General features: G+C 45.1%; 1 pseudogene; it reads left to right on the top strand.

The window, feature by feature from the left end:
• The first annotated feature begins 442 nt into the window (after positions 1-442).
• LOC103750544 lies at positions 443-1349 on the top strand (annotated as a pseudogene).
• The last annotated feature ends 22738 nt before the right edge of the window (positions 1350-24087 follow it).

Here is a 24087-nt window from a genome sequence, read left to right on the forward strand (position 1 = left end):
GACTAGTCCGGGATTGGTAAGTATCCAGCACTGAGCTCAGGTGTCCAGCACTGAGCTGTGGGTGAACATACAGGGAAGGACCCTGTCAGACTCCTATGAAAAAATAATAAATCCCGAGAGGCTGCGTCTTTCTCTGCAGCATGGCCATCCTGCTCCGTGGTCCAGCAGCTCAGGTGCACAGCTAGACAGAGCCTACAGCCCAGCCCAGCTCCCACAGGAGGATGTCCTGCACAAGGTCTGGATCATGGTCCTGAATCCCAGTTTCAGGTCCAGCAGCCTTGAAAAGCTGCCAGATCCTGGCTGTCCTCTGACTTCAGTGATCCGTGAGAGGCAGAGCCACCATTTTGGTACACAAACCAATTTAGAAAGTTGTCTTAGGAGCTAGTGCAGGTGGGGGATCACTCACACTTCAAAAGGAGTTTCTCCTGCCTTCCACTCCAAGATGGCCTTCACCAGGATGAGACTGCTTTACACCTTCATTCTGGTGGTGGGGGCAGGTGATCTGTTTATACCTCAGCATGGCTCCTTTTAAAGAACTGCCATTTGTTTAAAAAGAAAAGCCCGGAAGTCCCTTTAGCTTCCTGATATAGACTGCAGGCAGAACCCACCCTTCCTTGTCCTGCTGGTGACTTCCTCCCACAAGCAGCTGGCAGCTCACATGGCCATCCGCAAGACATGGAGTAGAGACAGGAGGTGCAAGGGCAGCAGGTGACAACCCTCTTCCTCCTGGGCGCCTCAGACAGCACAGATGAGATGGCCGCCACGGCCCAGGAGAGCCAGCAGCACCGAGACATCATCCAGAAGGACTTCAAGGATGTCTACTTCAACTTGACCCTGAAGACCATGGAGTGGGTCCACCACTTTTGTCCTCAGGAGACTTTCGTGATGAAAACCGACTCCGACGTGTTTGTCAATGTTGGCTATCTGACGGAGCTGCTGCTAAGGAAAAACAAAACAACAGATTCTTCACAGGCTACTTAAAGCTCAATGACTTTCCCATCGGGCGAAGTTCAACAAGTAGTTAATAAGTGAGCTTGAATATCCCTGGGACAAGTACCCGCCTTTCTGCGCAGTCACTGGCTACGTCTTTTCCAGTGACATGGCTGGACAGTGGTACAACGTCTCTGAAAGTGTCCCATTCAATCAAGCTAGAGGATGTGTTTGTGGGACTCTGCCTGGCCAAGTTGAAGATCAGGCCCGAGAAGCTCCACTCCAAGCAGACCTTCTTCCCAGGTGGCTTACATTTGTCTGTGTGCCGTTTTCCACGTGGCACCACCATGTCCCAAGACCCACTCACCTACTGGCAGGCACTAGAGAGCTCCCGGGAAGAAGATTGTGTGGCAGTCTGAAGTGGACCTGGTGGTACACGGGACAAACTTCTGATAACCCTTGGTGATGGTTTGGGAAGATGTAGGATGGCCTTGCTGGGAACCGTGAGGGTAAAAGAGGGAGAGTTAAGAAGCAAATGGAGAAGGACGCAAAGCTGCTGTTCTCAGGGCCCAAATCCACCAGAAGGAAGTATGTGCAAATACAGCCTGATCCCCTCCCACCTGGCACCCCGAGCAATAACAGCTCCATCTCTGGAGGTCTTGCACCACATGCTCAGTGTTTGATACCTGCCTTCATCTGTTCGTTTCAGTATGCGCAGGAAATGAAGGATGCCATTCCCATTTTACAGGTGAGAAACCAGAAGCCAGAGCCACTGACTTGTCCCAAGGCTCACAGCTATCCGATGGAACAGAATGAAGACTGAGTGCTTTCAGGATCCAGTTGACGACACCCCCAACTGGGTCCCTCATCCCTTGGGTGGGGAAGTTGGTGACTGAAGCTTACAGAGTGGTCTTCAGTCCCCTTCCTGAGTCCCCTCCATCATCTCTGAATCCTTGTACTTTTTAGTGCTAAGACTGGAATGAACCATCTTGCCCCAGCCCCTCTCCTCATTGAGATGATATAGTCAGGTCTGTTACCTAGTTAGTACCCAATGCATTCCCAATCCCATCCCAGGACACATGTGTGCCTCTACCCACTCTAGCTGACCCCATTATAGATGGATATCAGGTTGTTTGACTATAGGAATCAGGCTGAGATGGCACTGCTGAGTCTGACCTGCTATATAGATTGACCACACTGCTGATGTCCTCAATAAGGATGATGTTTCCTCTGTGCCTCCTGGGACACCTGGTCTCCTTGCTGCAGATCTCCTCTGTCTTGGGGGGATGAGGACCGAGGACCAGCCACAGCCCTGGAGCACTTCAGATCTGGAATTCTAACTCAAGGGCAGCCAGGCACAGGCATGGTCTGTGGAGGTAGCCAGGAGGTTTCCCAACCTGAGCTGGGTGTAAGCTCCTGGGACACAAAGCTGGAAGTGGACCTTGTCCAGAGGTTCTCCCCATGTCTGTGATCCCTGTTGACCGTGGCTCGTCATGCACGCTGGATTTACCACATGGTCACAGACCTGTTGAGCATGATGACTGAGAATTTCATTCTTTCCCCTCCAGTCCCCCATGTGGAGGGTTGTGGGGCTGCGTGTAAACAGGACACTTCTTTGTAAGGGGCTTGTGGCCATTCACCTATCATCTTGCTCCATATCACAGGAATGGTTGTGTCCCCACCCTACCCCACACAATACTTACAAGACTTTACTAAGTGCTTAGGGCAAGGGCCTCACAGGGCCACCTGACTTAGGAATGTTGGTGTAAGCATTCATCTGAACTCGGGAAAGGTTACCTATGGCACAGTGGTCAGAGCACTGGAGCAGGAAGTTTGTGGGCTATTGTGCCTTCCTGTCTGGGTAGAGCCCTGGCTTTGCTCGTGTTTCCTCATCCTGGCTGCTGTGAGCACAGCAGGTCAGGTTCATAAGAGCTGCTTCTCAGGTGGAAAAGTCAGGGGCTCAACTCATTTCCTGAAACTCAGTGTTTGCAAGCATGCCCCCACCCTCCCTTTGGTCCTCAGTTGGGGCTGCCTCTGCCGTGAAAGGTGACGGTGAGGTGTGTGCGCTTTGAGGGTGGAGGGCTTTACTAACCGGAGGCCCCAGGCTGTATCTAGCTGTTCACCTTATCTGTAGCTGAGGCCTGTCATGTCAGCTGCCTCCTTGTGGTTGGTTCATCAGGTGCCTGCAGTTCTTGGCCGTGGAGACACCTCAGGGCAGCCGTGAGCTTCACCCACAGCCTCCACATATTTTTCAGAGATTCCTTGAAGATAATTATTTTCCTCTCAGTATTCTTTACAATGACCGAGACATTATTTAATAGCCTAGAACTTGAAGAACCTTAGAAATCCTTCAGTCCTGCATCCTCTCTTTTGGAGCTCAGGGAGACCCAGAAGCTGGCCCAAGATCACACAGCTGGTGTGCCATGGAATGTAGGTGCTGGCCCAGTTTTTGTCCTGTGACGTGAGAGAAAATTCATGCTTCGTTGAAGCGTGAGTTGGGGGACAGGAGGCTACACTTGCCAAGTGGTGTCTAAGGTTGGCTGACCTGGCTTTGCTCCCCGGCATCCTGAGGGCCAGTTTTGATAGCAAGCACCCAGAGATGGGTTTCCATGTGCTGCCTTATCAAAATGCCCCAGCAGCTCCATGTGGAGGCCGCTGTCACTGTCTGTAGTTCACAGGTGAAGAAGCGGAGGCAGTGGAGGCTCCGCAGAGTGAGAATGTGATCCCAAGCCACCGGGTGGAAGGCGGGTGTGTGTTTGTGTGTGTGTGGGGATACAACATTGTCCTGGGCTTGCCGGGCCATCAGCTCCTCCTGGTGCTCCAGGGTCTGTGGGGCTCACAGCACTGGTGCTCAGACCACACTTCTAGGACTGACTTTCCTGACACTACATGCAGTCCCTCCCACCTGCTCAAGGATGTGACTCATCACTGATCTTCAGTATGCTCCACTGACCATGAACTCTGTGGGGTCATCCTTGAGTATAGGCCTGATGCTTTCCCCCATCAAACCAACAAAACAAGGCACGGGCCCCTTCCCGTCCCCGCTCTCCCTCCTGTGGTCCTTTGCTGGTCCCTTTGTGGTGAGACCCACCCGGGGGTTCGCATCCCATCTCCTCCTGCCATCCTTTCTGAAGTCCCTTTTGATCAGTCTTCCACATTCTCCATTCCACCAAGTGGCCTTGTGGTCATACACTGCTGCTGGGCTGTGGGAAGTCCTCAGCCTGTCTGCGTCGTCCTACCTTGATGGCTTCCTGGATGAGTTCTCTGCACTCCCAGGACCCCTGCTCTTGATTTCCACCTTTGCTAGTCTTCCATCTCCTTTCTGGACCCATCTCAGCCCCGCCCAGGGCTGCAGTGTCTGGTCTCAGCTCTGCCTCCTCATTGTCCTGGGTCATGTTGACGACATCTCATTTGTCTCCAGCCTTGACCTCACTCTCACTGTGGTTCCCCATAAGCAGAAAATCTGAACTGAACTGCCCGCCGTCTGCTCCACTGGCTGCCTGTGGCCTGTGACCACCCTACCCTTCTTGGGGCTCGAGTGGGAAGCTTTGGAACTGCCCAGGTCCCATCTCTTTCAACTTGTCCCTGAGGAGAGGGACCACAGTCTCTACCTTCAAGAAATACCCACGCTATCCCCCTACCCTGCTGCCCCCTTGCCAGCCCCTTAGGGCTGAACTTGCACCTGCAGAGCCTTCGCTGGGATTTGTCCCTACTTGCATCCCTTTGTTGTAGTCCTACCAGCATCGGGGGCAGTCCTTTGAAGATGCCAGTCGGAGGATCAGCTCTGGTTGACTGTATCCCTTGAGGTTCAAGTGCTGGAAACTTCATCTCCAAGGCAACAGTGCTGGGGGCTTTAAAGGGAAGAAGATATCCAAGCTCTGAACTCATGAATGCACTCACAGTATTGCAGGAGTGGGTTAGTTATCTCTGGAGCATGATGTTACAGAGTGTGGTCCCCTCTCCTTGGTCACCTGTCATCTCTTGCTCTTTCAGTGTCCACTTTGAGGTGACAAAATGCAAAGATCCTTGCTAGATGCTGGCACTCTGCTCTTGGACCTCCCAGCCTCTAGAACCAGGAGCCAAATAGTCTTTCCTTTATAAATTACCCAGTACCGGGCATTGTGTTGCAGTAACTGTAGAGTAGACTAAAACAGCATCTCACCTCTCTGTTTAGGGCTGTGGAGTGGCTTCCTGTCTCCAAGCAAATCCACACCTTTCCTACTGTTCTCTGCCTGTTCCTCTGGAACCTCCCTTCACACTGTCCCTCACTCACTGGCAGCCTTACTGTTCACCGCACAGCCGCACTACCTTAGCCACAGCAGTGTGCGCGCTGTCCCCTGATGGTCTTTGCCTGGGCTGTTCCTCTGCCAGGAACCCCTTTCCTGGGATAGTCCCATGGCTCATTCCTTTGTCCTCCCCAGGCCTTTAGCCAATGCCTAATGGAGCCTACCTAGCCCCTCCTTATATCACAGCTCATCTTGTATTTTCCCATCCAATTGCACTTAATTTCAACCCAAAAATAAGAGTCTCTGTTCTACATACTCCTGCCTTGCTTGCTGCTTATGCTTCAGTGGGTTTGAATGTGAACTTTTGTGGGTGACATCACAGTCTGCAGTGTGCTCATGATAAACTCTCAACTACATCTCTAGGATTTGAAAGGCACTTCTGTTCTTCATTGGGAATGTCCACAGAAGAATTTGTTGGGGCATATGGAGGCTCTCCCCAGTTCTCTCCTTTGGAATCCAGTCCCCCAGGAAAGGACCTCAGAGGTAGCCTTAGAATGTTCCTGGAGGTAAAGGGCAAAACCATGCAAGCTTAAAGGCCATGGCCAAGTGTAAATTTTTTGTGTTGTTTTGTGGGCTTTGGTGCTAGGCGTGGAGCCTCTCCTACCAGCCCCTGCCCTGTTGTTTTGCACCATCCAATATACCATGTCCCTCTGCAGGTTCATGGGACCAGTGCCTGATGGGTACGGTTCAGATGCTGTGCTCAGTAGATTCAACTGTTATGTTGACTCAACTAGAATCACCTGGGAAGAGAGTTTTAATGAGAAATTGTCTAGATCAGACTGGCCTGTGGGCATGTCTATGGGGGATTGTGTTGACTGTTAATTGATGTAGGTAGACGCAGCCCACCGTGGGTGGCACCATTCCCTAGATGGGGAGAATTGAGGAAGCAAGGATCTGCGCATTTCTCCTCTGCTCTGACCACCTGCTGAGTTCCTGCCTTGACTTCTCCGCAATAGCAGGCCACCACCTGGAATTGTGAGCCAAATAAACCCTTTCCTCTCAAAGTTGCTCTTTGTCAAGGTATTTGTGAGAGAAACAGAAATGAAACTGGGACAGAGTGGATCCTCAATCTTTCAAGTGTATTTAAATTGAAATAAAATGGCTGAATAGAAAAATGAATAAATAAATCCCTGTCTGTTATCACAGAAGAAAAAAGTTGTGGTGATATATTCAGTGATGTCAGCCTGGCTCTCTTTCCCAGGGTCCTATCTGCAAGAATAAATGTTTCTCTGATACCAAAAACAATATACTCCTTCGTGATGCAGATGGAGACCTATGATTTTCAGGGCTCAGGGCTAGGGCATACATGGAGCCCATTTACATATATCTACATATTTACGTCCAGCTCTCACGCTGTTGAATAAGATACATGCCATCTTCCTAGCTTCATAAATGCATCTTCTCAGTGGTCTGTTGGCTGACCTTGAACTTAGCCTTTTCCACTCAAAGAGTTCCATTCAAAATGTGACAGAGTAGAGAAAGCTTCCTCTTAGCTCCTGTTGTGACCACACTGTCCTGTCACCCTGGCTGTGCCCCATTCTGCAGAAAGCCCATAGCATGGTGCATGCAGGCACCCTAGCCCAATCCCCATCCACAGCCCTCTCTACCCTCATTCAGCCAGCAATTAACTGTGCATTTGACCCACTGCTGCGTGCATTTTGCATCTGGCTCATGCTTGGAATCATGAGCCCTGGAAGTAGGTTTGGTCTATTTGACAATAAATTCCAGAGTCCTACCTGAAGCTCGATCTAGAATCATCAAGAATCTGAGACCAAGTGGCATGTTTTCTTGGTTCCATGGAAACTTTAGCCTGTGAGAAGCATCATGGTGAGGAGAGGGTCAAGTCAAGCTGGCTCAGGTGTGGGAAACAGTGTTGGGGTGTAAATGGTCAACCCGATGACTGCAAAGAGAAAATCTAGTATTAGCAGGATTCATGTCCTGGTTTCTTCTACCTCAGGTAACATCATCACCATCTTCATGTTGATGGGGCCAAAATCTCTGCAGTGCTCCTTGAGTTTTGTCTTTTGCACATGTTAGAGTTACCCACTCAACAATGCTAACAAAAAGTATCAAGAGGTAGACTAGCCTCAACACCTCCAGCGCCACCACCCTGGCCTGACCGCCATCAGCACACTCGGGTATTAAGCAGTCGCTGGATCTCTTGCCCCGTAGCTTGAAGAATCCCTTCACCCCTGTGCTTGGAACCACTCACTACTTCCCCATCAATCACAGCTAAGTCAAAGAACACAATGCCCATCCCGCTGGGACAGGGTCACCACACTGTCCTTTGAGTATTTAATAAAATTACTGTATGCATTTAACTTTTCAGTCTATGGAAAATTCATACAACTCTCCTACTTTCTAAGCAATCCGTCATTTTCAAATGAACAGAAATGACACCTTTTTTTTATTTATACTTGGCTCTGTTCTGACTAGCTCAGCCTGTTACAGTGCTGGAGATACAGCACGTATGGGAGCAGACCGTTCCTTCTTTGTACTTCTCCCAGGCTTTGCACACGATTGCTCTCTTAGATTACCTCTAGACTCACCAGAAGAAACCATTACCATTCTATTTGAGGCTTCATTAAATGCACTGGGCAATTTGAATTTCTCCCTATATAATATCAGGAATTTTTTAATTGAAGTTCCAATTCTTTCTTATTCAATTATCCTTATCTTATACTTTTTCTTTCTTGTCACTTTTATTAATTTGCTACTATTTTGTTGATTTTTTTGGTATTTACTTATTTACTTATTTATTTATCTGTTTATTTCTTTTGAGGGTCTCCCTGTAGCCTCAGTTAACTTGGAACTCACTATGTAAACCGGATTGGCCTCGATCTCACAGAGATCTTCTTGCCTCTGCCTACAGAGTGCTGAGATTAAAGGCATGTGCCATCACGCCTGGCTCTATTTTATTGAATTTTGACCATTATTAGAAGTTAAATATCAAAGATGTTAGAAACTCATGCAATTTTTCACCAATGCCAAAGTTGTAGGTAATAGGATTCTTTGGGATCGGAGGGGTGTAGCTCAGTGGACGTGTATTGGTCTTTGGTCATGACTGAATTTGAACCACTTCACTAGGTCCTGAGCTCAGGACAGACTTAGTTGGAAAAGTTTGCCCAGTTGCATCCAGCTGTTACTGCATTTTATAACATGCCTCACTTTGAGGCAGTTGCAGACAGATAGGAATGAGCTCACCCTCCCCAGGCACCTGCATAAAGGCAGAAGACACCCAGAGTTTAAAGGAAACTCTTTATAGTCTTGAGAAAAGACCAGGAACACAGAAGTACTAGTGTATTAGGGACTAATTAGTTTCAATTGTAACATTTGAAAATTACTAAGTTTGATTTATGGAGGTATAGGAAATGGCTCCATAAGTTTGTTGTTTGAGAAGATAGAAGATAGAGCTGAAATTCAGAGGGAAGACTGGTCATGCTAACTGGCTTGGCAGCCATCAGTTGTCCAATTGGGCCATAGAACCTTGTTCAGGTATACCTGTTCCCACCACTGGTCACAGTGAAGGATCTTCCCATCTGAAACAAGCCTTTCCATAGAAATAAGAAGTTACCATTCATTTAAACTTGCAGCATGGTTGTTATATATCCTAGAGCTACCCCAGACTCCTAGTATGTTGATCAGTTGTAGCCAGAAAATGGACTAATTTTCCTTGGAGTCAGATGTCATTCTCGTGGCAGAAGTTAGTTGAAAGTGGCTTTTTATTTTGTGGGGTTTTTTTTTTTTTTTCTATCATTAAACCCACGTAAAAGAATGACGGTGCTCCTGAGTTGTAACACAGATGTGTAAAGGAAGTTTTTTAAAAAGTGTTCAAACCACAAGTTGCGAAGTAAAACTGAATAAGATGGAAGTCATAACAGTTGCTAGCAAACCCCCTAAATATGTTCTTGAGGATGTGCAGTTGGTTTTGTCCATTTCAGTATCCTTTTCTAGTTGAATTAAAAACAGTAATCATTTGGTTTCATCTGTAGAAAGATTTCCTTGACTAACTTTATTCAAGTGATGGCTTATGTACCCAGGTTGTAATCAGTACCCCACTGGCCTGGGTGAGGACTCAGTCTTATACCAGGCCTCTAACTTCCAGCATTAGCAGGTCAGGTGGGGAAGATGTGTGTCCCAGGCCCTTCCCTGCTGCCCATGATTTTGGACATTGTTCCTTTTTCACTTTTGGGTGAATACCAGCGAGGACTTTATAGCATGTGTTTACTACATGCCAACTATGCACATAGTGCTGTGCCGGATGCTGCTGCAGAGACTAGAAAAATAGCAGCCTCCAGTCTGTGTGCCACATGAGGAATGTTGAAAAAGCACTGCCCATTTCTTACATCTATCCTTTTTAGGACAAGGTGGGGGTATATCTCTTATTTACCTTTGTCATTCTGAATGTGAAGCCACTCCGTGGGTTTCTGGTTGGCTTTATTTGTCCTTGTTTCTATTTCCAGTTTATCATGAATTCAGTGTTTGGTAAGTCTCTATTGTATTTTGTGCATTTATTATTCTTTGCTATGACTATTGTTATTGTTATGCTCTCCTGATACAAAATGTATTTTATAATCATTTTTTTAAATTGCTCTGCTACTTTGGCATCTGCCTTCTGAAAGATAAACTGCTTTTTACCATCTTTATTTAAGGTTTGTTATGCATTCGCACTCTACTGTCCCTTCCAGAGATAGATAAATGCTGAAAGATCTGACAGTTTTAAAAATGTTATTGGTAACAGGTCTAGCTCTGATGCTGTGAGGTGAGATCGTCTGTCTCACAGAATATTCCCATTAGGATGCGGGAGGGTTGCTCTCAGAACTAATATGTGGGTCTGACTTTATGGAACGTTGCTCTGTGAGTTCTTTTCTGGTATGTTTAATCCTTCTGACAGGTTTCATTTTAATGTCTTCCTTAATGGAGGGACCAATGAATGCTCTGCCTCTGGTGACACGCTGTTGCTTTAAAAGTTAGCACGGAAATCCTTCAGAATACGTTTTGCATGGGTGGTCCTTGCATGCCTGTCACATTTATATGGGCCTTGTGTTTGCCACACAGAAGAGCTCTTCATTTGAGACTGCTGCCTGTAACTGTCCAAAAGAATTTAACTTCATATGTATTCTTTTCCTTGTAGGATCAGCACTAGTCATTCCAATCCCTAAACAGATCTAACCATGTGACCTTTCTCTCCTGTCACCTTTTCCTGAAAAGGAAATACATTTTTTTTTTGATAGAGTCTCCCTAGTCCCAGCCTGCCTGGAACTCACTATATAGGCCAGGAAACCTACATCTCAGAGATTTGCCTGCCTCTGTCTTCTAATGGCTAGGATTAAAGTCAGGCGCCACCATGCCTGGCATGGAAATACATTTTTTTAAAACTTCCCTTTGTCATTTTTTTGTCTGTCTGAAACAGTATATCCAAGGCATCTCTTGGACAATCATGAGAGTTTGGGCGAGGATGTGAGTGTATGCACATCTGTGCAAACATGAAAGTGCTAGCATGGAAAGCTCATCCTGGCTTATAGGCTTAGTGGCATGGATTTTTTTTTTGAGACAAGCCTCCCTATATAGCCCAGGCTGGCCTCAAACATGAAATATGCCTGACTCAGCTTCCTGAATGTCAAGATTTTAAGCATGTGCCACCAGGCCTGGCTTATACTTTTTTAGTCATACAGAAAAGTCACCCAATATAATCTTATTGATACAAGAGAAATATCTACATGTATCTTGCGTAAGCCCTCGTTTTTTTTGGGGGGGCGGGGTTTCTATTATACACAGCCAAGTCCAATTTCAAGTAGCAAATTCCTATCAGTTAATTAACATGTATTTAAAAATCTGCCTCAGACACAGTCCTGCAGGCAATGCAGGATATAGTCACTTAAAATGTCTATCTCCCACCCCCAGGACCTCATAAGTCAGGGAGAAATGTAACTTTATATGCAAATTAGTTGCAATGCAACGCAGCTGTGTTAGGCCCACATATGTTCAAATACATCGTTTGTTCTAGATAATCTTGTAGAGAGGGTTGCCTGTAATGTGTGGGGAAAGTGTTAAAAGGGCACAGGAAGAACGCTCAGACTGCTCAGCAGTGAATAGTTGCTGAGTTACCAAGGGCTGGCCCACAAACTTTCCCCTTTACAGTGATACAAAAGTGACACGTGCTCCATAGAAACTGTGCCTTAGATTTTATCGTCGGATCTTGTTCTGTGTCAGTGACGTGTGAGGACACTGGGCAGTGAGGACACAGGGGTGGACATCTCACACCCCACAAGTCATCATCTCGCTAAGATAGGACACTTGGTAGATTAACAGTGTTAAATGTCTTTTCTTTTTACTTAAGATTAGTTCATGAAGAAGAAATCCCATCGTAAGTAGAGGGGCAGCTCTTCTAAAAGAGAATGGCTCCTCTATTTTCCTGTCTCCCTGTCTCTGCTTCTCTGTGTCTCTCTTTCTTGGTCTCTGTCCCCCAGTCTCTCACACACACTGACACATGTTACACACACGTAGAGCCATTTCACTATAAATTAGAAACAACGTGACAGGAAGATGGGGATCTGACAACGTACATACATAAAATCATATTGCCTATTTGTAACTGGGACAGAATCTGGATTTAGTAAGCCCTTGTGAACATATACACATGTTACACACACACAGAGCCATTTCACTATAAATTAGAAACAACGTGACAGGAAGATGGGGGTCTGACAACGTACATACATAAAATCATATCGCCTATTTGTAACTGGGACAGAATCTGGATTTAGTAAGCCCTTGTGAACATAAACAGCACTTGAGAGCTAGGTAATTTCAGTCCTGCTGGTGTGGATCCACAGCCTCAGAAGAAATAACACATTTCACTCCAACACCACAAAAAATAGTATGAAAGGGATGAAAGTCAACTGATAAAAAATTCAAATCGCATTGAAAATGTGCTCATTAGAATTTTTGAAAGATTTTTATTCTTTGAAAATGTCATACATGTATGCAGATTCAATCATATCAGCTCCCAGTCCCCACCCCAGCTCTCCCCAGAGTCCTCCCAACACATCTTTCTCTCAGCTTCCTGTTCTTTGTAAATTAATTTTGTTTTTTTTGGTCTTTTTGAGACAGGGTCTCCCTGTAGCCCCAGCTGTCCTGCAACTCACTTAGCACATGGATTTCGATAACGCTACCCAAATACACACCCCTGTGGATCCATCCACTGTAGCGTGGGGAACCTATCCGTGCCCCACTCAGAGCAAAGTGCCTTTCCTCATCAGCCATTAACTCCTCCTTAGTGGTGGGGCTCGGGATCTTTAATAAATACTTTTATTAACTCACTGAGAATTCCATAGAATGTATTTTGATCATATTCATCCCACCCTTTACTGCCCCCAGATTCACCATACTCCTGACCCCCCCACACTTCATGTCCTCTTAAAAATTTTAATGACTCATCAACTCTGATTCGTACTGTCCATATATTTCTGGGTATGGGATCGTCTACTGGTCACGTCCTTAAGGAACACTGATTCTCCTGCCCCCAGAAACCATCAACTGTCCATAGTGCCCCACTTAGGGGCAGGGGCTCATGACCCCCTTCCCACTCCATTGTAGAATGCTGACTGGCTTGATCTTGTCCAGGTCCTGTGCAGGTAAGCACAGCTGCTATGAGCTTGTGAGCGCAGCAACCATGTCATGTCCAGAAACGAAATGTCACAGGACTCCTGCCCACCCTCCAGCTCCTTATCTGTTCACACTTGGTTTTTGACAAAGATGCCAAAAATAAAATTTGAGGAAAGATAGAACCTTCACCAAATGGTGTTGGGAAACAAGAATTTTGACACGTAGGAAAGAGAAGCTAGAGCCTCACCGATTACCCTGGGCAAAACTCATTAGACTTTTAAGAAGTATAAATAGCCAACACAATTTCAGAATACAATTCACTACCAAAACATGAGTGTGGGCTCACGCCAATGTGAAAGGGATCTGTCATGTGGCCTACTTTGTCTTCGAAGTCTCATTTAAGAATATCTTCAAATAAATAAGTTGTGTGTTTTCTTCGGGAGTAAAAACTGAGGTGTGAAGGCATCAGGATGTGTTGGAGGTCAGATTGCGTCTTTCACACCTGGAACAATTCACTGGAAATTCACAATGGGATGATGGACATTGAATTTCTTTAGATGACTTAGAAATGGAGTTCCTGAATCAAGGTTTCATTGTCCTGTCAGTGCAAGTTAGAGTATATGTCAAGGTATATTACTTTGACCTAAGTCAAAGAGTCAGTTTGGTTTTCCGTACTCACTGCACCTTTCAAAGCCATACTTCACTCTGAAATGCTACTCTCAGCCCGTCAGTGTGCCTAGAAAGGAAAGTTTTAGGTGAAAATGGCTCTTGTCCATTTTGTAGGCATACAGGGGACTTAGTGGACATGCTGGGAGTTCAGAATGGATCTGGCATGGGGGCCTTAAGGTAGAAGTTAAAGAAACAGCCCTTGAAAGCAGCTTGGTGATAGAGTGGGAAAAACGTGGGATTTAACGTAGAAAACAAAAACACAGAGCAGGGCTGGGGCTCTCACTGTCGGTCCTTTGTAACTCTAGGACCTTAGATGGGTTTCTAAACTTTTTCTGGGTCTTAATGCTTCTAAGTTGTGAGGAAATATTATGCAAGTTAAAATGGTAGACACTGAAGTCAAATTGATTGAATTTTAATTTGCATTGACTATTGATTTGAGGCAAAGTACTTCCATCCTCTTGGCCATGTGAGAACCAGGAAGATCAACTGTTCTTGTTGGATGGAGTTGGTTAATGTGTGAAAAGTGTTTAGAACAATGCCTGTCTCACAAGAATTTGCAAGAATATAACTTTAAGAATAATCATGACTTCATTATTTCAATTGATGTTGATAAAATTGAGATTCTGGTTATAAATTCCACGAAGGGTTATGTTAAATAATAAACCACTCACATGAGGCCCAATAAGTGCTTAGTGAATGTCAATTATTACTTCTAAAATACTTTGTAAGCAACTTGTGAGCAATTAAGATAATACATTCAAAACTCAAGTCAGAGAGCGGAGTAGAATTGATGCTCGGTAAGTATTCCTGTCACCATGGAAATACCTTCCTATATGAAAAGAGGCAGTTAAGAAATATTAGACATGGATGCCTACTTTTCACAGACTTTCCTTGTAAGTACAATGCAATGGGACTTTAAGGAAAAGCCAGTATTGGTTCTTGTTAATGTTCGAATTACCTACCAAAGAAGCAGTGAGCATCACTACCCACCCCAATCTCAGGATTCTTCTAAACTGTAACATTCTTGACACTTCAAGGGCTTCAGGGGCCCCCCACATCATCTCTCCTCTTCAGAAATGCTGGCTTTCTCTGGGAGACTCATCTTCCACTGGTAACTGCGGCTGGCTGCTCAGAAAGAAGCTGATTTCCCCAGGAAGCCGCAGTAACCAGTGTCCTCACGTCTCTCCTAGCACTCTGGACAGCCAGACGCCTACACCCACATGCCACACACCTCACCTGGTCTCTGCAAGCACTTAACAGGGAAAACCACATTTGGGACTGAGCTTTGGGTTGTAAACCCTGGGGGCTGGAGCATGGGGGAGCTGGAAGAGTTCCAGACAATCTGTTTGTTTCTATTTATTTTTTTATTTTCAATGTGAAAAGCTTGAGCCTCACAGAACCACAGCTTACCAGCTGGTGCCAGAACCGCTTAGGCACTAGGCTTACTTCCTGGGCGGAGTCCTCCTCTTCCATTTCAAGGATTATCAGCCTTCACACTGCACGGCCCTCCTCAGCGCAGGGAACTTGGCAGGGATCAACGGGGTGTCAACAGCTTCTCAGATGCTGGATTTTCGTTCCAGGAAGGGATGGTTTCTGAGGAGATTTTGTTCGATGTCTGCTTGCCTCTGCAGGGGGCAAGGGATGAACAAGCAGAGGATATGGTGGTCCTGGTCACCTTGTCTGTTGGGCTTCCAGGAGCAGCTGGGTGTTGTGGGAAGAGCAATGGCTTGGAGTTAGCTCTGTTGTCACACCAGCCATGCCATTTGTGTGTAAGTTATTTAGACAAATTCCTTAATATTCCCAGGACTTCATTTCCGTCATCTAGAAAGTGGGTTTCGTGAATTCAAAGCACCCAGTGTTGATGAAGACTAAACTCCTGGATTGTGGAAAGTTTTTTTTTTTTTTTTTTTTTTTTTTTTTTTTTTCCCCTGTCACTCTGCTCAGTCACCCAGAGACAGAAACGTGGAACATTTGTGGGCACTCTGAGCATGGCCCCTTGCTACTGGAAGCCTGTGCCTGTCAGTAAACAAGCAAGGGAAGAAATGGGTGAGGGGTCGTTATCCCGAATAGCACCAAGTCTAGTGACCACACAGTCAGACATCTCTATAACCACTTTTATCCCCAGACTCCATTCCAAGCACCATCCCTTTCTCTCTTCCCTCCATGGGTGAAAGTTGACTTCTGTCTGCTATTGCTGACTTCCCTGTTCTGCCCACACCTGGCTACCAGGCTCTGAAATACCAGTTCCTGCTGTCAGAGCCCGGGGGAGCGGCCAGCACTGAGGCCCCAGGTGTGGTATCTGTCAGGTTTGCTGATGGCTCTTGTCATTGCTGATTCCCTCACTGCTGCCTTTATCAGGATTAACCATTCTCACCAGTAGGATCTCTCAGGCAGGAAAACTTCTCCCAGTCTAGCCTATACCTGAACTTTAATGCTTCACTGTAGCACTTGAAATACAAGCACTGAGGGACCAGTCTGGTGATTACAGGAGAAGTACCACCTCAAAGTGCCTCATGGGCTCAGCGCCTCTGAACCACCTAGTCTCCAAGACTGGGATCTAAACACTGCACTAAAAACATCAGCATCCTAGGAAATGGAAACACCATAAATGTCCTTCAGCTGATGAAAGCATCATGGAAAGGTGCTACATTTGCACAATAGGATTCTATTCAGCTGTAACGAAAAATGAAATCATGAAATCTGTGGGTCAATGGGTAGAACTAGAAAACAAATGGAATGAGGTAACCCAGACCCAGAATGGTTAGCCGCATAGTCTCCCTTTTTTGTGGCTGCTAGCGCTGAAGTTTTAGGAGTGGCTATTTGATGTTCAGTAACTATAGAATTCAGGGAAGTGAAGAGGGACTATGGGGGCGGGCCCTAGAGATGGGGATAGTATGACACAGGTGATATCAAGGGGGAAGTGGGAAATAGGGATGGGGAACTTTAACTGGGGGGATACATAGTTCATATACTAAGCATGCTTATAAAAACATACTTAATAAATAATGCATATATATATTTCAAATAGAATTGTGCCACATAGGGTTATCCTGCTTCCCATAAGTACTCTAAGCTATCTAACAAACCCTCAGTACCAGGCATGGGGAAATTTCCCTTCGAGTTGTCGGTCACGGGAGTCAACTAGACTCTTCAAACCATAGGCTACTGCCACTGCCTTTGTTTGCCTCCAAGAACCTGAAGATAAGATTCTATTGCTAAAGGCACCACATACTTTGGACACAGGGCTTGGAGAAATCAAGCTGGAACTGGCCTGGAAGCCTCCTCCATGAGGACCAGCTCTCACAGTATCAGAAGGTGCTATGCAAACTGCCAAGGGAGAAAAGCAATCAATAGTCCTACTCATCCATCTATAAAGCTGATGACCCACAGCAGTAACCTGCCCAGCAAGATGTCCCTAATGGTGCAATGGTGGCAATTTTGTCTTGTGGGTCCATCACCAACATTTGGACTTAAAGCCTGCTCAGTAGAAGGGAATTCATGCCTAGTGCTGTAAACATAGCTAAGTACACATGGCTGGAGAAGTCATAGCCCTAGAAGAGAACACAACAGTGCCATTTTCCTAAACCAATACAATTTCTAACTGACCTCTAGTCATTAGTATGTGTGCATGTGTGTGTGCGTGTGTGTGTGTGTGTGTGTGTGTGTGTGTGTGTACAATCTACTGAGCCCATTTAGTCTTGCTAATATCTATTTATGTTTATGGCTGACCACTTGGGATTGGATAACCTATCAGGGAGCTCATCCCTGGAGAAACCTGATTCTCACCCTCAATATCCATGGTCTGCCTCTGCCCTTCATCAAAGGATGGAACCTTGTGAAAGTTCCCTCATCCACACTGGCATGTCAAATAGTGTTGTTATTATGCAGGTCTCGCTTAGGCAACTATGCAGTTGAGATTTCGTGAATTCTTTTCTTGTACTTCCGTGGTGAGTCCCTAGTTGGCTGTTGCTAGTCCAGCCTTCCTGAGTAACCATATCAATGAACCCAGTAAAGCAAGGAAGAGCTTTGTTTTTCTGTCTGTATTTATTCACTATTTAATCCTTTATTATTCTATAAAGAGATCAGCAAATGCGTGTTTAACGCTCTTCCCATTGTGTATAGCCCAGATTGTGGGAATTATGCAGAGTACGCCAAGTCCATGAGGTAGTTACATCCATCTGTCTGGAAACTCTGTGACCCCTAGGATTGCTCCCCTGTCTAACTTCGCTCAGCAACTGCCACCTAATCTGGAGAATGGGTAGTTCCTAAATAAATAATTGCCATCGAATGCCGAGTTTAAGGCACAGAGGCTTGTCCACTAGAACAAGTTGCCTCATGGATGAGGACTTTAGCAATTGCTTCTTCACCCCTGTGGTGGGTTGGATATTTATTGAATCTGTTCCTGAATCGATGCTAGGATCCTGATGTGGTTTTGTTGCTGTTGTTTGGGGATTTGGGGATTTTTTCTTTATTGATTTAATTTTTTATTCTTTGAGACTTTCATATATGAACACTGTGTTATATCATTTCACCCCTTCCCTCCCATTTCCCCCCACACTCCATGTAAACGTTCTGACTGCTAATCATCCTTTAATCCACAGATAAGTGTAGCCTTCACCCTTTATCAAAGAAGCTTTTTTTTTTTTGGCAACAGATTGGGACAATTATAGAAACACACAACTAGTCAAAAGGCCGAGAATGGATGACCATGTGGCACCCATTTAGATGTATCCCCAGCTGATATATCTAAAATGCAACCCTACACCTAAGGCTTAGGGGACATTGCAGAAGAGGGGGCAGAAAGACTGTGGGAATTCACCCCGAGATACCCTATCCAAGCCAGGACTCTGGTGAGCATGAAAAGGGTCAGTGCCATAATGAAACTTTCTCAGGCACAAATCTAGAACACCCATCACTAAATTCTCACTAATTGTTCATGGGACACACATATGCTTGTAGCAATTACACTTAACTGTGGTTATTTATATTTAATGTTAACTGCAGTGAGCTAGACATACTTGTTCTCATAAAGATTCAAATCACTTGAATTAATCTTTTGATTGTTACACATTTTCTTATTTTTCTTTTAGATCTTTTTTATTTTAATATAATATTTTTATTGATTTTATACATGAATGCATTTTGATCATATTTACTCCTTCCCCTAATGCCTTCCAGATTCACCCCCTCACCCCCTCCCAGTTGTGTCTTTGTGTGTATGTGTGTGTATAATGTATGTATATATGTGTTTGTATGTACATGTTCATGGGTATGCCTGCCAAGGTGAGAGTGTGGAGCTCAGAGGACAACCAGGGATCTGAGTTCTCCTCACCTCCCGTCTCATTTGAAACAGTCTCTTGTTTGCTGCTGTGCATGCTGGGCTAGCAGGAGCTTTGGGCACTCTCCTGAGTCCTCCCATCTCACCACAGGATCATGCCCTATTGCATCAAGCTTTACTTGTTTCTAGGAATCAGAACTTGGGTCTGCAGGCTTGTGCAGCAAGCTCTCTACCCAGTGATCCAGCTCCCCGGAGTTGCTGTACATTTTCAATGAAAAGGAAGCATTTTAGGACTAGAGAGAGGTACTTGTTTCTATTTGAAATTTGTATGAAAGTCTGAATTTGATTTTATATTTTGGAACGCAAACTTACCATCCACTGCACTCTGCGCTCTGAAAACTATAGAACAAACGTGGATGGCTGACTCGTACGGCCACAAAACTAACTTCACTAAGGAGAGCTCCGTCTCTCGGAACCTCCTTCTCATTGTAACAGACTTGAGAGAAAAGCTTCATTTATTTACATGTCTTACATGCAGTCTGTTCCTTTGGGGTTGGGACAAAGCTCATCGGTTATCCAGCCTGAAGCAGAGAACAGATCAGGACTGGCAAATTGTGTGAGTTGAGGCATCATTCCTGAAGGCTATGGCTCAGAGAAAATGCCTAACCAAAGAAAGTCTGTGTGTGTGTGTGTCTGTGTGTGTGTGTGTGTGTGTGTGTGTGTGTGTGTGTGTGTGTAGTTGTGTCATTTAGGAAGAAGATTGCATACACTTAGAAAGATTCCATCTATTGTTAGATAAGGCATGAGAAATGATATTTAAAGGAGCTGAATAAAGGCACATTGACTCTAATAGCATATTACAAACTAAATTCTGCTCTTAATTTTGAAAGCCAGGCCTCCCTACACTGCAGAGATGTCAGGTAAGGCCTCCAGTTTCACGTTACTTACTTTCTTAGTTCAGTGGATAGTTTTCTTCCCCCATCCATTTAAAACTCAATCATGCATTTAAAGAAAGAAAGGCAGAGCTCTGCATGTCTTGGGTCCCTGTGGCCTGCCTACTTCAACTGTCTTCCTCAGTGAGAGCCACCTCTCTGCATGCACAAACTGCTGGCACCCAGCCACCCCTGACTGAGCAGATTCCTCGGGGGGCATGTCTCTCTCCGTTTCTAATCAGGGTCTGATTGGCTTCCTGGTAACCTTACTCTTGAGTGTGTACAATGCGCAGCCAAAATGATAGCCCATTTCCCCTCTTCTAGCCGTCCTTCCTTTTAAACAGAAGTTTTGAAAAAGCTTTCTTTTTCCCTCCTAAATGTAAGGAGCTAAATGGGTATTTTTCTGATAAAATGATTCAGTTGTGGTCCCTCCTGATTTATAGACGGTGTGTTTGTAGTTAAGTAGTCCCAGTGTCCAGCATTATAAGCTTGAAGCAGATTGATTTCTGTCCCTTGTAGTGTGTGAATGGCCAGCTGGCTTCCGGCTGTAGTGTGACAGTGAGTTGAACAGCTACTCAGAGAACTACTCAAGATCAAGAGTAAGAGAAAACATCCTGTCTGGGGCTAGAGATAGCTCAGTGGTTAGAGCACTTGCTGCTCTGTCAGAAGACCAGAATCAGTTCCCAGCACCTCTGTCAGGTGACTCACAATGGTCTGAAACTCCAGCTCCAGGGAATCTGACACCCTCTTCTGGCCTCTGTGGGCACTTGTGCTCACATGTACATACCCTCACACAGACACACACCTATACACAAACAGAAAATAAAATTTAAAAAACCAAACCCTATCCCTACAGCAGGAAACAAAGATGGAGGGTCTTGTTTCTCACTTATCACTAGTCAAAAAGAATTACAATTCTCAGGAGCAAATTGAAAAGTTACGGGCAAAATATTTCCAAGAGCAAAGTTCCCCAGGTGCTGAGGGATTGAACCCATCAGATCCAGTGGGGGTATCAGCATTGACATTTGTGAAATATGCACAAAGAAATATGCATTGATTTTAAATGGCATGCCACAAAGCCTCAAAAATAATGCAGGATTTTCCATCTTCTAACTTTGAAGGAAAAACATGTGTTTTGCTCACAGTTTTGTCTTGGGGAAATGTGAACGCCCAGCCAATTGCATTCACATGCAGGCAGGCCCTTTTCTAAGACTGTTTTCAAATGGAGGCATAACATATGCTGTTCTGCTGGAGAAATAAATAAAGGGAACTTTAACATGCAAATTCCCAATATATAGTATTATGGGAAAAAGTTATGTTACTTAAAAAAAAAAAGAAATCCCATTTTCCCTCTTGGTAGATTCACCGGAGCGGAGGTGGGGGGGACAATGATTTCAACCCTTGCATACTTTATGTTACCCCATGGAGCCTGCGTATGCCTCAGAATAACTTCCCTCTTTCTGGATAGAGAGTTGACCTCAATAACCATGTTAGGAAGAATAATAGGCCAACAGCACACGTGTTGACAGATGTTTCTTACCCACTGGAAAAGAGAGGAAATCAGATGATGAATTTTAGGTTCCGAAGCCTTTCTAAAGTAGTGTGTTTTTCCTGAGGTCGCCAAATACATGTTGACTGCCTTTGGAGACACTGGAAGGTCCTTGGAGTCTAAGTGAACGCACTCTGGAGCTGCTCCCACGGTGAACTGCTGAGCAACTCGTCTCCTCTGGCACTTGGAGACAAGTAAGAACGAAGGTCTTGTGGACAGCACTGTGGCCTGTGCAAGAGCCCTGAGTAATTTGCCCTTTCTCCTCTTCTCTGCTTTCCAGGCTAAAATATTTTCGAACGGTCAATAAATTAAGGAGGCTGATGTGGAAGAAAATATGAGACTTTGAATATTTGTAAGAATATGGAATTGATATTTAATTTCACTCCAACTAGCTCTGGGTTTGTGTGATCTATTGAATGATGGCGACTACCTTAACTTGGGTAAATTCAGTAAGAGATCTTGGGGACTGATGAGTCATGGGTCATTAATAATGGAAAGCACTGTTTAACATTTAGGACATTTTAGGGAAAGAAGGCTACATGCCCAGAGCACTGAAATAACCTCCAATCACTCTCTTTTGGGGGAAGCCTTTGGTGTTGAAACTGTGTTGATGCTGTCCTGGGATGACACATGAGTCCTCATGTACCAGTGGTGTCTGTCACACCAGGTGTGGTAGCACACACCTTTAATCCTAGCCCTCGGGAGGCAGAGGCAGTTGGCTCTTTGTGAGATCGAGGACAGCCTGGTCTACATAGTGAGTTCTAGGTGGGCTGGGACTAGGGAGACCCTGTCAAAAACCAAACCAAAACCAAGCAAACAAACAAAAACCCAGTGGTATCTATCATCTGGTAAGCATTTGGCAGAGGCTGCTTAGCAAACATTGCAACTGTCCCAGCACCGGAGACATGTTCTGAACATTAAAATAGTAATCAATCAGTCAATGAAAAAAGGCAGAAAAGAAGTTTAAAACAGACATAGTTATTTAGACTAGAATCTGGAAAGCAGTGTTTGACTTACTGCTGAAAAACAAAACCCTTCAGGGATTGGAGAGATGGCTCAGCAGTTAAAAGCTTGGCTGCTCTTGAAGAGGACTGGGGTTTGGTTCCCGGCACCCACACAGTGAGTAACAACCTGACCTGTAACTCCAGCTTCAGGGGATCCAATGGCCTCTTCTAGCTTCCACGGGCATTTCATGACAGGGGTGCACTTGCACACTTGCAAGCAAAACACTCCTACACGAGCTAAATAATAAATAAATAATCAACTAAACAGAACTCTGTATATTTTTGAGATATCAAAAGACTAAAATAAATAATAAAAGAATAATTGTTCTAGGTTGATAATCATTAGGAACTAACATTTTGTGCTATGCTTTAAAAAATATTTTATTTATTATTTTTATTTTGTGTGTATGAGTATATTGCCTGCATGTATGTAAATGCACCTGTATCTTGCAATGCCCACAGAAGTCAGAAGAAAGCATCAGATCCCCTGGAACTGGAGTTATGAATGGCTGTTAGCTGCCATGTGGGTGGTGGGACTCAAACCCGGGTCCTCTGCAAAAGCAGTCAGTTCTCTTAACTGCTAAACCATTTCTCCAGCCCGTCTATCTGGTTTTCTAACTGAAATCTTAAGATTATACTGTGAGGTGGGCATGATTTTGGTCCTTTCTGGTTTTTGGTTGTGGACACTGTCCTGTGCTTAGAGCACTAACAAGTCACTTGAAGCCTCAGAGGCCTTCCAACTCTATCAGCCATGCCATTAAAAGTCAGAAAAGTCTTTGCCCAACATTTCAGACTATGTTGATTTACATGTAGACTTTGCTCAATCAGCGATCTGAGGATGGTATTTGATTTTCAGTCCTGAAGAGGTCACTCCACTTCCTAGAAACCAGTATGATCCAAATATTGACACTCCTCTGTGAATGACATCTTCCCCAGGGCAAGAACTCTGATATGTCAGGCACTGGAAGCCTGTGAGGCTCTTGTGACTTCCTGAATGTTGAAATGAGAGTCAAGGAATGTTGTATAAAACATGTAGAGGTCTTCAGGGACTCATTTTCACATACAAGGAGCACAAGTAGAGGACGTGTGGGTAGGGCATGTCCCCAAATTCTGTGACTGGAACTCAATGTTTATTTCAGACATTTTACACAGGATCCACAAGTATTGTGACGTGTGTGTATGTCTGGGGCCAGGCAGGCTGGACAGGCGATATAGAACCATGAAGCAAACAATTTCAGGTTTCAGCACGCAGGGAGGGGAGATTTGCTGGTCTTTCCAGAGAAGCCATCAAAGTTCTGAAAAGCTGGAATTCAGCTCTCCAACTGGGTTCTTCTCAGATGCTGTAGGTCTCACACATGGAGCGTAGCCTGGAGGTTGTGAGCAAGGCAGTGTGGTTGCGTGGTACAAATGCCTTCTCTCCACTGGAGAACTCTTTTGGTGGGTTCTGTCGGGCTAGGTGGATGCTTTTCTTACTTCGATTTCTCTTTTTCACTGTATGGCACAGAATTCACCAAATTTGGGAAATCCTTCTAACTCTGGGATGATGGCTCAGTGAGTAAAAACACTTGCCTCAGAAGCATGAGGACCTGAGTTCAAATCCCCAAAACCCATGTAAAGCCAGGGTTAGTAATACACGTCTGCAATCCCAGTGCTTTTGAGGGAAGGTAGGAGGCAGAGACAGGGGAATCCCAGGTAACTCACAGGCCAGCATGCCCAGCATGCACAGCACTGAACAGAGAGACAGACTTTTACAAACAAGCTGTCAGGCAAGAAACGGCACCCAAACCTGTCCTCTGACCTCCACACACAAGCTGTGGCACATACACACCCA

The sequence above is a fragment of the Nannospalax galili genome, unplaced genomic scaffold (genome assembly GCF_000622305.1).
Source record: "Nannospalax galili isolate Female #2095 unplaced genomic scaffold, S.galili_v1.0 scaffold387, whole genome shotgun sequence".
NCBI lineage: Eukaryota > Metazoa > Chordata > Mammalia > Rodentia > Spalacidae > Nannospalax > Nannospalax galili.